The sequence below is a fragment of the Orcinus orca genome, chromosome 8 (assembly GCF_937001465.1).
Source record: "Orcinus orca chromosome 8, mOrcOrc1.1, whole genome shotgun sequence".
Classification (NCBI taxonomy): domain Eukaryota; kingdom Metazoa; phylum Chordata; class Mammalia; order Artiodactyla; family Delphinidae; genus Orcinus; species Orcinus orca.
The window spans coordinates 112,070,432-112,086,898 of record NC_064566.1 but is presented as its reverse complement, the minus strand read 5'-3'; positions in this window follow the sequence as shown (position 1 = coordinate 112,086,898).

Genomic DNA, 16,467 nt, shown 5'->3' with positions numbered 1-16,467 from the left:
CAGTTTGCAATTTCTGTGGAAGATGAACAGGAATAGGTAGAACCAATGAGAGACTAGCTGGAGGTGTCTAGACGGGCAAATTTAACTCTCATTTCCCACCAGGAAGAGGAATTAACCAAAGGCTCAGCATGCCGTGCCAGAACAAGATTAGGGCCTGAAGCAATCCTGCGGTGTTGCGGCCAGCTCACAAGAAAGCGAGTTGAAGAAAGGAGCTCAGGGGCACTGTAATTCACAAACATGCAGAGATATAAATGACAGCTATCGTCCAAAAATATACTGAAGTAAGGCTGCCAAGAGGACTTGAAAGCGGGGCAGAATTGCAGGAAACCGATTTCAGGAGGTAGACTGGAATTGCATTTAAAGCATAGGAAAAGAGGCAGAACGTGGACAATGATGCACTTGGCCAAAAAGGGCATAGGCGTTTTTTCCTGAATATATCCAGGAAAAAACGCATATGCCCTTTTTGGCCAACCAAGCAAGCTTGCAAAGGAAATCTGCATTACAATGAAGTCTCACTTCCCCCCGGTCAAAAGGGCCATCTGAAAAAAGTGTAAAATCCAGAAAGGCAGGACAGGCCATGGAGAACTGGGAGCCTTGTTATGCTGATGGGCGGGATGTAAATTGCCAACAGCCACTGGGGAGAAGTGTATGGTGTTTCCTGAAACATCTAAAAAACAAAGCAACAAAGCGTACGGCACTTCCACTTATGGTCCTATAGCTTAGGGAAATTAAAATCAAAAAGACACAGCCACCCCAAAGTTTGGGACGGCTCTGTTTACAAGAAACTCGTTTACGGGACAAGTTCAATATCGCAGAAAGTGAAAAATGGATAAAGAATTTGTGGTACTTACGTACAATGCAATATCACTCAGCAATGAAATCTATGTCAACAGGCCTGTAGCAGAAAATGAGTGGGTTGAGGTATGATGATTCTAACTGAAATAAGTCACACAGAAAAAGAAACATCATAAGATATCACTAATACACGGAATGTAAACTTGGCTACACAGGAACTGAATTACAAAACAGAACAGGGTCTCAAATTTAGAAAACCAACTTATGCTTGCTTAAGGGGAAAGGTGAGTTGGGGTGCTGCATAAAACCAGAGATTGAAATGAGCACAGATAAACTTCCTTAAGCCAAATATGGAATAGACAAGAGCTACTCCTTGCTCAACGAAATGGACTCAACACCCCATATTAAACGCCTAAGAATGTACCTGACTAGTAAGTATCTTAAAACCTATGGATTGCTATGTCTCTGAAAGAGAATCAAGCATGTGTACAGGGGCATAAACGCAGCAGTGATAGGATTGGAGAGGTTCGGTGAGCAAACGAAGACCCTTTGAAGTCATATTGCAGGGTACCCATTCCACGGGTCTCAACTCTCCAGGTTTAAGGGATTCTTCCTTCAGCTAAAACATGCATGTGGAACCCAGACTATGATCAACCGTGTGATCGGGAGACGTGTGCCAATATATCTCAGTTCTCGTCCCCTGGTACTCGGGTGCAACATTCCACACACTATACTAACACTCTCCCGACTTAGAGAGTCAGTGCCTTTAACCTCCTGTTTGGCCCAGTTTGCAATTTCTGTGGAAGATGAACAGGAATAGGGAGAACCAATGAGAGACTAGCTGGAGGTGTCTGGACGGGCAAATTTAACTCTCATTTCCCACCAGGAAGAGGAATTAACCAAAGGCTCAGCGTGCTGTGGGGAACCAGATTAGGGCCTGAAGCAATCCTGCGGTGTTGCGGCCAGCTCACAAGAAAGCGAGTTGAAGAAAGGAGCTCAGGGGCACTGTAATTCACAAACCTGCAGAGTTATAAATGACAGCTATCGTCCAAAAATATACTGAAGTAAGCCTGCCAAGAGGACTTGAAAGCGGGGCAGAATTGCAAGAAACCGATATTGGGAGGTAGACTGGAATTGCATTTAAAGCATAGGAAAAGAGGCAGAACGTCCACAATGATGCACTTGGCCAAAAAGGGCGTATGCGTTTTTTCCTGAATATATTCAGGAAAAAACGCATACGCCCTTTTTGGCCAACCAAGCAATCTTGCAAAGGAAATCTGCACTACAATGAAGTCTCACTTCCCCCCAGTCAAAAGGGCCATCTGAAAAAAGTGTAAAATCCAGAAAGGCAGGACAGGCCATGGAGAACTGGGAGCCTTGTTATGCTGATGGGCGGGATGTAAATTGCCAACAGACACTCGGGAGAAGTGTATGGTGTTTCCTGAAACATCTAAAAAACAAAGCAACAGAGCCTAGGTCAATTCCACTTATGGTCCTATAGCATAGGGAAATTGAAATCAAAAAGACACAGCCACCCAAAAATTTGGGACGGCTCTGTTTACAAGAACCTCGTTTATGCTACAAGTTCAATATAGCAGAAAGCGGAAAATGGATAAAGAAGTTGTGGTACTTACATACAATGCAATATCACTCAGCAATGAAATCTATGTCATCAGGCCCTTAGCAGCATAATGAGTGGATTCAGGTATGATGATTCTAACTGAAATAAGTCACACAGAAAAAGAAACATCATATGATATCTCTAATATACGGAATGTAAACTTGGCTACACAGGAACTGGATTACAAAACAGAACAGTGTCTCAAATGTAGAAAACCAACTTATTCTTGCTTAAGGGGAAAGGTGAGTTGGGGTGCTGCATAAAACCAGAGATTGAAATGAGCACAGATAAAGTTCATTAAGCCAAATATGTAATAGACAAGAGCTACTCCTTGCTCAACGAAATGGACTCAACATCCCATATTAAACGCCTAAGAATGTACCTGACTAGTAAGTATCTTAAAACCTATGGATTGCTATGTCTCTGAAAGAGAATCAAGCATGTGTACAGGGCCATAAACGCAGCAGTGATAGGATTACAGAGGTTCGGTGAGCAATGAAGACCGTTTGAAGTCATATTGCATGGTACCCAATCCACGGGTCTCAACTCTCCAGGTTTAAAGGATTCTTCCTTCAGCTAAAACATGCATGTGGAACCCAGAGTATGATCAACCGTGTGATCGGTAGACGTGTTCCAATATGTCTCAGTTCTCGTCCCCTGGTACTCGGGTGCAACATTCCAGATGCTTTACTAACACTCTCCTGACTTGGAGAGTCAGTGCCTTTAACCTCCTGTTTGGCCCAGTTTGCAATTTCTGCGGAAGATGAACAGGAATAGCGAGAACCAATGAGAGACTAGCTGGAGGTGTCTGGACGGGCAAATTTAACTCTCATTTCCCACCAGGAAGAGAAATTAACCAAAGGCTCAGCATGCCATGCCGGAACAAGATTAGGGCCTGAAGCAATCCTGCGGTGTTGCGGCCAGCTCACAAGAAAGCGAGTTGAAGAAAGGAGCTCAGGGGCACTGTAATTCACAAACCTGCAGAGTTATAAATGACAGCTATCGTCCAAAAATATACTGAAGTAAGGCTGCCAAGAGGTCTTGAATGCGGGGCAGAAATGCAGGAAACCGATTCCAGGAGGTAGACAGGAATTGCATTTAAAGCATAGGAAAAGAGGTAGAACGTCGACAATGATGCACTTGGCCAAAAAGGGCGTATGCGTTTTTTCCTGAATATATTCAGGAAAAAACGCATACGCCCTTTTTGGCCAACCAAGCAAGCTTGCAAAGGAAATCTGCACTACAATGAAGTCTCACTTCCCCCGGGTCAAAAGGGCCATCTGAAATAAGTGTAAAATCCAGAAAGGCAGGACAGGGATGGAGAACTGGGAGCCTATTTATGCTGATGGGCGGGATGTAAATTGATAACAGCCACTCGGGAGAAGTGTATGGTGTTTCCTGAAACATCTAAAAAACAAAGCAACACAGCCTAGGGCACTTCCACTTATGGTCCTATAGCTTAGGAAAATTAAAATCAAAAAGACACAGCCACCCCAAAGTTTGGGATGGCTCTGTTTACAAGAACCTCGTTTACGGTACAAGTTCAATAGCGCAGAAAGCGAAAACTGGATAAAGAAGTTGTGGTACTTACATACAATGCAATATCACTCAGCAATGAAATCTATGTCATCAGGCCCAGAGCAGCATAATGAGTGGATTCAGGTATGATGATTCTAACTGAAATAAGTCACACAGATAAAGAAACATCATAAGATATCACTAATACACGGAATGTAAACTTGGCTACACAGGAACTGAATTCCAAAACAGAACAGTGTCTCAAATTTAGAAAACCAGCTTATGCTTGCTTAAGGGGAAAGGTGAGTTGGGGTGCTGCATAAAACCAGAGATTGAAATGAGCACAGATAAAGTTCCTTAAGCCAAATATGGAATAGACAAGAGCTACTCCTTGCTCAATGAGATGGACTCAACACCCCATATTAAACACCTAAGAATATACCTGACTAGTAAGTATCTTAAAACCTATGGATTGCTATGTCTCCAAAAGAGAATCCAGCGTGTTTACAGGGGCATAAACGCAGCAGTGATAGGATTGGAGAGGTTCGGTGAGCAAATGAAGACCCTTTGAAGTCATATTGCATGGTACCCATTCCACGGGTCTCAACTCTCCAGGTTTAAGGGATTCTTCCTTCAGCTAAAACATGCATGTGGAACCCAGAGTATGATCAACCATGTGATCGGGAGACGTGTTCCAATATGTCTCAGTTCTCGTCCCCTGGTACTTGGGTGCAACATTCCAGACGCTTTACTAACACTCTCCCGACTTGGAGAGTGTGTGCCTTTAACCTCCTGTTTGGCCCAGTTTGCAATTTCTGCGGAAGATGAACAGGAATAGGGTGGACCAATGAGAGATTAGCTGGAGGTGTCTGGACGGGCAAATTTAACTCCCATTTCCCACCAGGAAGAGGAATTAACCAAAGGCTCATTGTGCCGTGCCGGAACCAGATTAGGGCCTGAAGCAATCCTGTGGTGTTGCGGCCAGCTCACAAGAAAGCGAGTTGAAGAAAGGAGCTCAGGGGCACTGTAATTCACAAACCTGCAGAGTTATAAATGACAGCTATCGTCCAAAAATATACTGAAGTAAGGCTGCCAAGAGGACTTGAACGTGGGGCAGAATTGCAGGAATCCGATATCAGGAGGGAGACTGGAATTGCATTTAAAGCATAGGAAAAGGGGCAGAACGTCCACAATGATGCCCTTGGCCAAAAAGGGCGTATGCGTTTTTTCCTGAATATATTCAGGAAAAAACGCATACGCCCTTTTTGGCCAACCAAGCAAGCTTGCAAAGGAAATCTGCACTACAATGAAGTCTCACTTCCCCTGAGTCAAAAGGGCCATCTGAAAAAAGTGTAAAATCCAGAAAGGCAGGACAGGTGTTGGAGAACTGGGAGCCTTGTTATGCTGATGGGCGGGATGTAAATTGCCAACAGCCACTCGGGAGAAGTGTATGGTGTTTCCTGAAACATCTAAAAAACAAAGCAACAGAGCCTAGGTCAATTCCACTTATGGTCCTATAGCTTAGGGAAATTAAAATCAAAAAGACACAGCCACCCCAAAATTTGGGACGGCTCTGCTTACAAGAACCTCGTTTACGGTACAAGTTCAATATCGCAGAAAGCGAAAAATGGATAAAGAAGTTGTGGTACTTACGTACAATGCAATATCACTCAGCAATGAAATCTATGTCAACAGGCCTGTAGCAGAAAATGAGTGGGTTCAGGTATGATGATTCTAACTGAAATAAGTCACACAGAAAAAGAAACATCATAAGATATCACTAATACACGGAATGTAAACTTGGCTATACTGGAACTGAATTCCAAAACACAACAGGGTCTCAAATTTAGAAAACCAACTTATGCTTGCTTAAGGGGAAAGGTGAGTTGGGGTGCTGCATAAAACCAGAGATTGAAATGAGCACAGATAAAGTTCCTTAAGCCAAATATGGAATAGACAAGAGCTACTCCTTTCTCAACGAAACGGACTCAACACCCCATATTTAACGCCTAAGAATGTACCTGACTAGTAAGTATCTTAAAACCTATGGATTGCTATGTCTCCGAAAGAGAATCAAGCGTGTGTACAGGGGCATAAACGCAGCAGTGATAGGATTGGAGAGGTTCGGTGAGCAAATGAAGACCCTTTGAAGTCATATTGCATGGTACCCATTCCACGGGTCTCAACTCTCCAGGTTTAAGGGATTCTTCCTTCAGCTGAAACATGCATGTGGAACCCATTGTATGATCAACCGTGTGATTAGGAGCCGTGTTCAAATATGTCTCAGTTTTCGTCCCCTGGTACTCGGGTGCAACATTCTAGACACTTTACTAACACTCTCCTGACTTGGAGAGTCAGTGCCTTTAACCTCCTCTTTGGCCCAGTTTGCAATTTCTGCGGAAGATGAACAGGAATAGGGAGGACCAATGAGAGACTAGCTGGAGGTGTCTGGACGGGCAAATTTAACTCTCATTTCCCACCAGGAAGAGGAATTAACCAAAGGCTCAGCGTGCTGTGCCGGAACCAGATTAGGGCCTGAAGCAATTCTGCAGTGTTGCGGCCAGCTGACAAGAAAGCGAGTTGAAGAAAGGAGCTCAGGGGCACTGTAATTCACAAACCTGCAGAGTTATAAATGACAGCTATCGTCCAAAAATATACTGAAGTAAGTCTGCCAAGAGGACTTGAAAGTGGGGCAGAATTGCAGGAAACCGATATCGGGAGGTAGACTGGAATTGCATTTAAAGCATAGGAAAAGAGGCAGAACGTCCACAATGATGCACTTGGCCAAACAGTGCATATGCGTTTTTTCCTGAATATATTCAGGAAAAAACGCATACGCTCTGTTTGGCCAACCATGCAAGCTTGCAAAGGAAATCTGCACTACAATGAAGTCTCACTTCCCCCGGGTCAAAAGGGCCATCTGAAAAAAGTGTAAAATCCAGAAAGGCAGGACAGGCCATGGAGAACTGGGAGCCTTGTTATGCTAATGCGAGGGATGTAAATTGCCAACAGCCACTCGGGAGAAGTGTATGGTGTTTCCTGAAACATCTAAAAAACAAAGCAACTGAGCCTAGGTCAATTCCACTTATGGTCCTATAGTTTAGGGAAATTAAAATAAAAAAGACACAGTCACCCCAAAATTTGGGACGGCTCTGTTTACAAGAACCTGTTTTACAGTACAAGTTCAATATCGCAGAAAGCGGAAAATGGATAAAGAAGTTGTGGTACTTACGTACAATGCAATATCACTCAGCAATGAAATCTATGTGATCAGGCCCGTAGCAGCATAATGAGTGGATTCAGGTATGATGATTCTAACTGAAATAAGTCACACAGAAAAAGAAACATCATATGATATCTCTAATATACGGAATGTAAACTTGGCTACACAGGAACTTGATTACAAAACAGAAGAGTGTCTCAAATGTAGAAAACCAACTTATTCTTGCTTAAGGGGAAAGGTGAGTTGGGGTGCTGCATAAAACCAGAGATTGAAATGAGCACAGATAAAGTTCATTAAGCCAAATATGTAATAGACAAGAGCTACTCCTTGCTCAACGAAATGGACTCAACATCCCATATTAAACGCCTAAGAATGTACCTGACTAGTAAGTATCTTAAAACCTATGGATTGCTATGTCTCTGAAAGAGAATCAAGCATGTGTACAGGGTCATAAACGCAGCACTGATAGGATTGGAGAGGTTCGGTGAGCAATGAAGACCCTTTGAAGTCATATTGCATGGTACCCATTCCACGGGTCTCAACTCTCCAGGTTTAAGGGATTCTTCCTTCAGCTAAAACATGCATGTGGAACCCAGAGTATGATCAACCGTGTGATCGGTAGACGTGTTCCAATATGTCTCAGTTCTCGTCCCCTGGTACTCAGGTGCAACATTCCAGATGCTTTACTAACACTCTCCCGACTTGGAGAGTCAGTGCCTTTAACCTCCTCTTTGGCCCAGTTTGCAATTTCTGTGGAAGATGAACAGGAATAGGGAGAACCAATGAGAGACTAGCTGGAGATGTCTGGACGGGCAAATTTAACTCTCATTTCCCACCAGGAAGAGGAATTAACCAAAGGCTCAGCATGCCGTTCCGGAACCAGATTAGGGCCTGAAGCAATCCTGCGGTGCTGCGGCCAGCTCACAAGAAAGCGAGTTGAAGAAAGGAGCTCAGGGACACTGTAATTCACAAACCTGCAGAGTTATAAATGACAGCTATCGTCCAAAAATATACTGAAGTAAGGCTGCCAAGAGGACTTGAAAGCGGGGCAGAATTGCAGGCAACTGATTTCAGGAGGTAGACTGGAATTGCATTTAAAGCATAGGAAAAGAGGCAGAACGTCGACAATGATGCACTTGGCCAAAAAGGGCGTATGCGTTTTTTCATGAATATATTCAGGAAAAAACGCATACGCCCTTTTTGGCCAACCAAGCAACCTTGCAAAGGAAATCTGCACTACAATGAAGTCTCACTTCCCCCAGTCAAAAGGGCCATCTGAAAAAAGTGTAAAATCCAGAAAGGCAGGACAGGCCATGGAGAACTGGGAGCCTTGTTATGCTGATGGGTGGGATGTAAATTGCCAACAGCCACTCCGGAGAAGTGCATGGTGCTTCCTGAAACATCTAAAAAACAGAGGAACAGAGCCTAGGGCACTTCCACTTATGGTCCTATAGCTTAGGGAAATTAAAATCAAAAAGACACAGCCACCCAAAAGTTTCGGATGGCTCTGTTTACAAGAACCTCGTTTATGGTACAAGTTCAATATCGCAGAAAGTGAAAAATGGATAAAGAAGTTGTAGTACTTATGTACAACACAATATCACTCAGCAATGAAATCTATGTCATCAGGCCCGTAGCAGCATAATGAGCGGATTCAGGTATGATGATTCTAACTGAAATAAGTCACACAGAAAAAGAAACATCATAAGATATCACTAATACATGGAATGTAAACTTGGCTACACAGGAACTGAATTACAAAACAGAACAGGGTCTCAAATTTAGAAAACCAACTTATGTTTGCTTAAGGGGAAAGGTGAGTTGGGGTGCTGCATAAAACCAGAGATTGAAATGAGCACAGATAAAGTTCCTTAAGCCAAATATGTAATAGACAAGAGCTACTCCTTGCTCAACGAAATGGACTCAACACCCCATATTAAACGCCTAAGAATGTACCTGACTAGTAAGTATCTTAAAACCTATGGATTGCTATGTCTCTGAAAGAGAATCAAGCATGTGTACAGGGGCATAAACGCAGCAGTGATAGGATTGGAGAGGTTCGGTGAGCAAACGAAGACCCTTTGAAATCATATTGCAGGGTACCCATTCCACGGGTCTCAACTCTCCAGGTTTAAGGGATTCTTCCTTCAGCTAAAACATGCATGTGGAACCCAGACTATGATCAACCGTGTGATCAGGAGACGTGTGCCAATATATCTCAGTTCTCGTCCCCTGGTACTCGGGTGCAACATTCCACACACTATACTAACACTCTCCCGACTTGGAGAGTCAGTGCCTTTAACCTCCTGTTTGGCCCAGTTTGCAATTTCTGTGGAAGATGAACAGGAATAGGGAGAACCAATGAGAGACTAGCTGGAGGTGTCTGGACGGGCAAATTTAACTCTCATTTCCCACCAGGAAGAGGAATTAACCAAAGGCTCAGCATGCTGTGGGGAACCAGATTAGGGCCTGAAGCAATCCTGCGGTGTTGCGGCCAGCTCACAAGAAAGCGAGTTGAAGAAAGGAGCTCAGGGGCACTGTAATTCACAAACCTGCAGAGTTATAAATGACAGCTATCGTCCAAAAATATACTGAAGTAAGCCTGCCAAGAGGACTTGAAAGCGGGGCAGAATTGCAAGAAACCGATATTGGGAGGTAGACTGGAATTGCATTTAAAGCATAGGAAAAGAGGCAGAACGTCCACAATGATGCACTTGGCCAAAAAGGGCGTATGCGTTTTTTCCTGAATATATTCAGGAAAAAACGCATACGCCCTTTTTGGCCAACCAAGCAAGCTTGCAAAGGAAATCTGCACTACAATGAAGTCTCACTTCCCCCCAGTCAAAAGGGCCATCTGAAAAAAGTGTAAAATCCAGAAAGGCAGGACAGGCCATGGAGAACTGGGAGCCTTGTTATGCTGATGGGCGGGATGTAAATTGCCACCAGCCACTCGGGAGAAGTGTATGGTGTTTCCTGAAACATCTAAAAAACAAAGCAACAGAGCCTAGGTCAATTCCACTTATGGTCCTATAGCATAGGGAAATTGAAATCAAAAAGACACAGCCACCCAAAAATTTGGGACGGCTCTGTTTACAAGAACCTCGTTTATGCTACAAGTTCAATATAGCAGAAAGCGGAAAATGGATAAAGAAGTTGTGGTACTTACATACAATGCAATATCACTCAGCAATGAAATCTATGTCATCAGGCCCTTAGCAGCATAATGAGTGGATTCAGGTATGATGATTCTAACTGAAATAAGTCACACAGAAAAAGAAACATCATATGATATCACTAATATACGGAATGTAAACTTGGCTACACAGGAACTGGATTACAAAACAGAACAGTGTCTCAAATGTAGAAAACCAACTTATTCTTGCTTAAGGGGAAAGGTGAGTTGGGGTGCTGCATAAAACCAGAGATTGAAATGAGCACAGATAAAGTTCATTAAGCCAAATATGTAATAGACAAGAGCTACTCCTTGCTCAACGAAATGGACTCAACACCCCATATTAAACGCCTAAGAATGTACCTGACTAGTAAGTATCTTAAAACCTATGGATTGCTATGTCTCCGAAAGAGAATCAACCGTGTGTACAGTGGCATAAACGGAGCAGTGATAGGATTGGAGAGGTTCGGTGAGCAAATGAAGACCCTTTGAAGTCATATTGCATGGTACCCATTCCACGGGTCTCAACTCTCCAGGTTTAAGGGATTCTTCCTTCAGCTGAAACATGCCTGTGGAACCCAGAGTATGATCAACCATGTGATCCGGAGACGTGTTCAAATATGTCTCAGTTTTCGTCCCCTGGTACTCGGGTGCAACATTCCAGACGCTCTACTAACACTCTCCAGACTTGGAGAGTCAGTGCCTTTAACCTCCTGTTTGGCCCAGTTTGCAATTTCTGCGGAAGATGAACAGGAATAGGGAGAACCAATGAGAGACTAGCTGGAGGTTTCTGGACGGGCAAATTTAACTCTCATTTCCCACCAGGAAGAGGAATTAACCAAAGGCTCAGCATGCCGTTCCGGAACCAGATTAGGGCCTGAAGCAATCCTGCGGTGCTGCGGCCAGCTCACAAGAAAGCGAGTTGAAGAAAGGAGCTCAGGGACACTGTAATTCACAAACCTGCAGAGTTATAAATGACAGCTATCGTCCAAAAATATACTGAAGTAAGGCTGCCAAGAGGACTTGAAAGCGGGGCAGAATTGCAGGCAACTGATTTCAGGAGGTAGACTGGAATTGCATTTAAAGCATAGGAAAAGAGGCAGAACGTCGACAATGATGCACTTGGCCAAAAAGGGCGTATGCGTTTTTTCATGAATATATTCAGGAAAAAACGCATACGCACTTTTTGGCCAACCAAGCAACCTTGCAAAGGAAATCTGCACTACAATGAAGTCTCACTTCCCCCAGTCAAAAGGGCCATCTGAAAAAAGTGTAAAATCCAGAAAGGCAGGACAGGCCATGGAGAACTGGGAGCCTTGTTATGCTGATGGGTGGGATGTAAATTGCCAACAGCCACTCGGGAGAAGTGCATGGTGCTTCCTGAAACATCTAAAAAACAGAGGAACAGAGCCTAGGGCACTTCCACTTATGGTCCTATAGCTTAGGGAAATTAAAATCAAAAAGACACAGCCACCCAAAAGTTTCGGATGGCTCTGTTTACAAGAACCTCGTTTATGGTACAAGTTCAATATCGCAGAAAGTGAAAAATGGATAAAGAAGTTGTAGTACTTATGTACAACACAATATCACTCAGCAATGAAATCTATGTCATCAGGCCCGTAGCAGCATAATGAGCGGATTCAGGTATGATGATTCTAACTGAAATAAGTCACACAGAAAAAGAAACATCATAAGATATCACTAATACATGGAATGTAAACTTGGCTACACAGGAACTGAATTACAAAACAGAACAGGGTCTCAAATTTAGAAAACCAACTTATGTTTGCTTAAGGGGAAAGGTGAGTTGGGGTGCTGCATAAAACCAGAGATTGAAATGAGCACAGATAAAGTTCCTTAAGCCAAATATGTAATAGACAAGAGCTACTCCTTGCTCAACGAAATGGACTCAACACCCCATATTAAACGCCTAAGAATGTACCTGACTAGTAAGTATCTTAAAACCTATGGATTGCTATGTCTCTGAAAGAGAATCAAGCATGTGTACAGGGGCATAAACGCAGCAGTGATAGGATTGGAGAGGTTCGGTGAGCAAACGAAGACCCTTTGAAATCATATTGCAGGGTACCCATTCCACGGGTCTCAACTCTCCAGGTTTAAGGGATTCTTCCTTCAGCTAAAACATGCATGTGGAACCCAGACTATGATCAACCGTGTGATCGGGAGACGTGTGCCAATATATCTCAGTTCTCGTCCCCTGGTACTCGGGTGCAACATTCCACACACTATACTAACACTCTCCCGACTTGGAGAGTCAGTGCCTTTAACCTCCTGTTTGGCCCAGTTTGCAATTTCTGTGGAAGATGAACAGGAATAGGGAGAACCAATGAGAGACTAGCTGGAGGTGTCTGGACGGGCAAATTTAACTCTCATTTCCCACCAGGAAGAGGAATTAACCAAAGGCTCAGCATGCTGTGGGGAACCAGATTAGGGCCTGAAGCAATCCTGCGGTGTTGCGGCCAGCTCACAAGAAAGCGAGTTGAAGAAAGGAGCTCAGGGGCACTGTAATTCACAAACCTGCAGAGTTATAAATGACAGCTATCGTCCAAAAATATACTGAAGTAAGCCTGCCAAGAGGACTTGAAAGCGGGGCAGAATTGCAAGAAACCGATATTGGGAGGTAGACTGGAATTGCATTTAAAGCATAGGAAAAGAGGCAGAACGTCCACAATGATGCACTTGGCCAAAAAGGGCGTATGCGTTTTTTCCTGAATATATTCAGGAAAAAACGCATACGCCCTTTTTGGCCAACCAAGCAAGCTTGCAAAGGAAATCTGCACTACAATGAAGTCTCACTTCCCCCCAGTCAAAAGGGCCATCTGAAAAAAGTGTAAAATCCAGAAAGGCAGGACAGGCCATGGAGAACTGGGAGCCTTGTTATGCTGATGGGCGGGATGTAAATTGCCACTAGCCACTCGGGAGAAGTGTATGGTGTTTCCTGAAACATCTAAAAAACAAAGCAACAGAGCCTAGGTCAATTCCACTTATGGTCCTATAGCATAGGGAAATTGAAATCAAAAAGACACAGCCACCCAAAAATTTGGGACGGCTCTGTTTACAAGAACCTCGTTTATGCTACAAGTTCAATATAGCAGAAAGCGGAAAATGGATAAAGAAGTTGTGGTACTTACATACAATGCAATATCACTCAGCAATGAAATCTATGTCATCAGGCCCTTAGCAGCATAATGAGTGGATTCAGGTATGATGATTCTAACTGAAATAAGTCACACAGAAAAAGAAACATCATATGATATCACTAATATACGGAATGTAAACTTGGCTACACAGGAACTGGATTACAAAACAGAACAGTGTCTCAAATGTAGAAAACCAACTTATTCTTGCTTAAGGGGAAAGGTGAGTTGGGGTGCTGCATAAAACCAGAGATTGAAATGAGCACAGATAAAGTTCATTAAGCCAAATATGTAATAGACAAGAGCTACTCCTTGCTCAACGAAATGGACTCAACACCCCATATAAAACCCTAAGAATGTACCTGACTAGTAAGTATCTTAAAACCTATGGATTGCTATGTCTCCGAAAGAGAATCAACCGTGTGTACAGTGGCATAAACGGAGCAGTGATAGGATTGGAGAGGTTCGGTGAGCAAATGAAGACCCTTTGAAGTCATATTGCATGGTACCCATTCCACGGGTCTCAACTCTCCAGGTTTAAGGGATTCTTCCTTCAGCTGAAACATGCCTGTGGAACCCAGAGTATGATCAACCATGTGATCCGGAGACGTGTTCAAATATGTCTCAGTTTTCGTCCCCTGGTACTCGGGTGCAACATTCCAGACGCTCTACTAACACTCTCCAGACTTGGAGAGTCAGTGCCTTTAACCTCCTGTTTGGCCCAGTTTGCAATTTCTGCGGAAGATGAACAGGAATAGGGAGAACCAATGAGAGACTAGCTGGAGGTTTCTGGACGGGCAAATTTAACTCTCATTTCCCACCAGGAAGAGGAATTAACCAAAGGCTCAGCGTGCCGTGCCGGAAGCAGATTAGGGTCTGAAGCAATCCTGCGGTGTTGCGGCCAGCTCACAAGAAAGCGAGTTGAAGAAAGGAGCTCAGGGGCACTGTAATTCACAAACGTGCAGAGTTATAAATGACAGCTATCGTCCAAAAATATACTGAAGTAAGGCTGCCAAGAGGACTTGAAAGCGGGGCAGAATTGCAGGAAACTGATTTCAGGAGGTAGACTGGAATTGCATTTAAAGCATAGGAAAAGAGGCAGAACATCGACAATGATGCACTTGGCCAATAAGGGCGTATGCGGTTTTTCCTGAATATATTCAGGAAAAAACGCATACGCCTTTTGGCGAGCCAAGCAAGCTTCCAAAGTAAATCTGCACTACAATGAAGTCTCACATCTCCCCGATCAAAAGGGCCATCTGAAAATAGTGTAAAATACAGAAAGGCAGGACAGGCCATGGAGAACTGAGAGCCTTGTTATGCTGATGGGCTGGATGTAATTTGCCAACAGCCACTAGGGAGAAGTGTATGGTGATTCCTGAAACATCTAAAAAACAAAGCAACAGAGCCTAGGGCAATTCCACTTATGGTCATATAGCTTAGGGAAATTAAAATCAAAAAGACACAGCCACCCCAATGTTTGGGACGGCTATGTTTACAAGAAACTCGTTTATGGTACAAGTTCAATATCGCAGAAAGTGAAAAATGGATAAAGAATTTGTGCTACTTACGTACAATGCAATATCACTCAGCAATGAAATCTATGTCATCAGGCCCGTAGCAGCATAATGAGTGGATTCAGGTATGATGATTCTAACTGCAATAAGTCACACAGAAAAAGAAACATCATAAGATATCACTAATACACGGAATGTAAACTTGGCTACACAGGAACTGAATTACAAAACAACAGGGTCTCAAATTTAGAAAACCAACTTATGCTTGCTTAAGGGGAAAGGTGAGTTGGGGTGCTGCATAAAACCAGAGATTGAAATGAGCACAGATAAAGTTCCTTAAGCCAAATATGGAATAGACAAGAGCTACTCCTTGCTCAACGAAATGGACTCAACACCCCATATTAAACGCCAATTAATGTACCTGACTAGTAAGTATCTTAAAACCTATGGATTGCTATGTCTGTGAAAGACAATCAACCGTGTGTACAGGGGCATAAACGCAGCAGTGATAGGATTGGAGAGTTTTGGTGAGCAAATGAAGACCCTTTGAAGTCATATTGCATGGTACCCATTCCACGGGTCTCAACTCTCCAGGTTTAAGGGATTCTTCCTTCAGCTAAAACATGCATGTGGAACCCAGAATATGATCAACCGTGTCATCGGGAGACGTGTTCAAATATGTCTCAGTTTTCGACCCTTGGTACTCGGGTGCAACATTCCAGACGCTTTACTAACACTCTCCCGACTTGGAGAGTCAGTGCCTTTAACCTCCTGTTTGGGCCAGCTTGCAATTTCTGCGGAAGATGAACAGGGATAGGGAGGACCAATGAGAGACTAGCTGGAGGTGTCTGGACGGGCAAATTTAACTCTCATTTACCACCAGGAAGAGGCATTAACCAAAGGCTCAGCGTGCCGTGCCGCAACCAGATTAGTGCCTGAATCAATCCTACGGTGTTGCGGCCAGCTCACAGGAAAGCGAGTTGAAGAAAGGAGCCCAGGGGCACTGTAATTCACAAAACTGCAGAGTTATAAATGACAGCTATCGTCCAAAAATATACTGAAGTAAGGCTGCCAAGAGGACTTGAAAGCGGGGAAGAATTGCAGGACACCGATTTCAGGAGGTAGACTGGAATTGCATTTAAAGCATAGGAAAAGAGGCAGAACGTCGACAATGATGCACTTGGCCAAAAAGGGCGTATGCGTTTTTTCCTGAATATATTCAGAAAAAAACGCATATGCCCTTTTTGGCCAACCAAGCAAGCTTGCAAAAGAAATCTGCACTACAATGAAGTCTCACTTCCCCCTGGTCAAAAGGGCCATCTGAAAAAAGTGTAAAATCCAGAAAGGCAGGACAGGCCATGGAGAACTGGGAGCATTGTTATGCTGATGGGCGGGATGTAAATTGCCAACAGCCACTAGGGAGAAGTGTATGGTGTTTCCTGAAACAGCTAAAAAACAAAGCA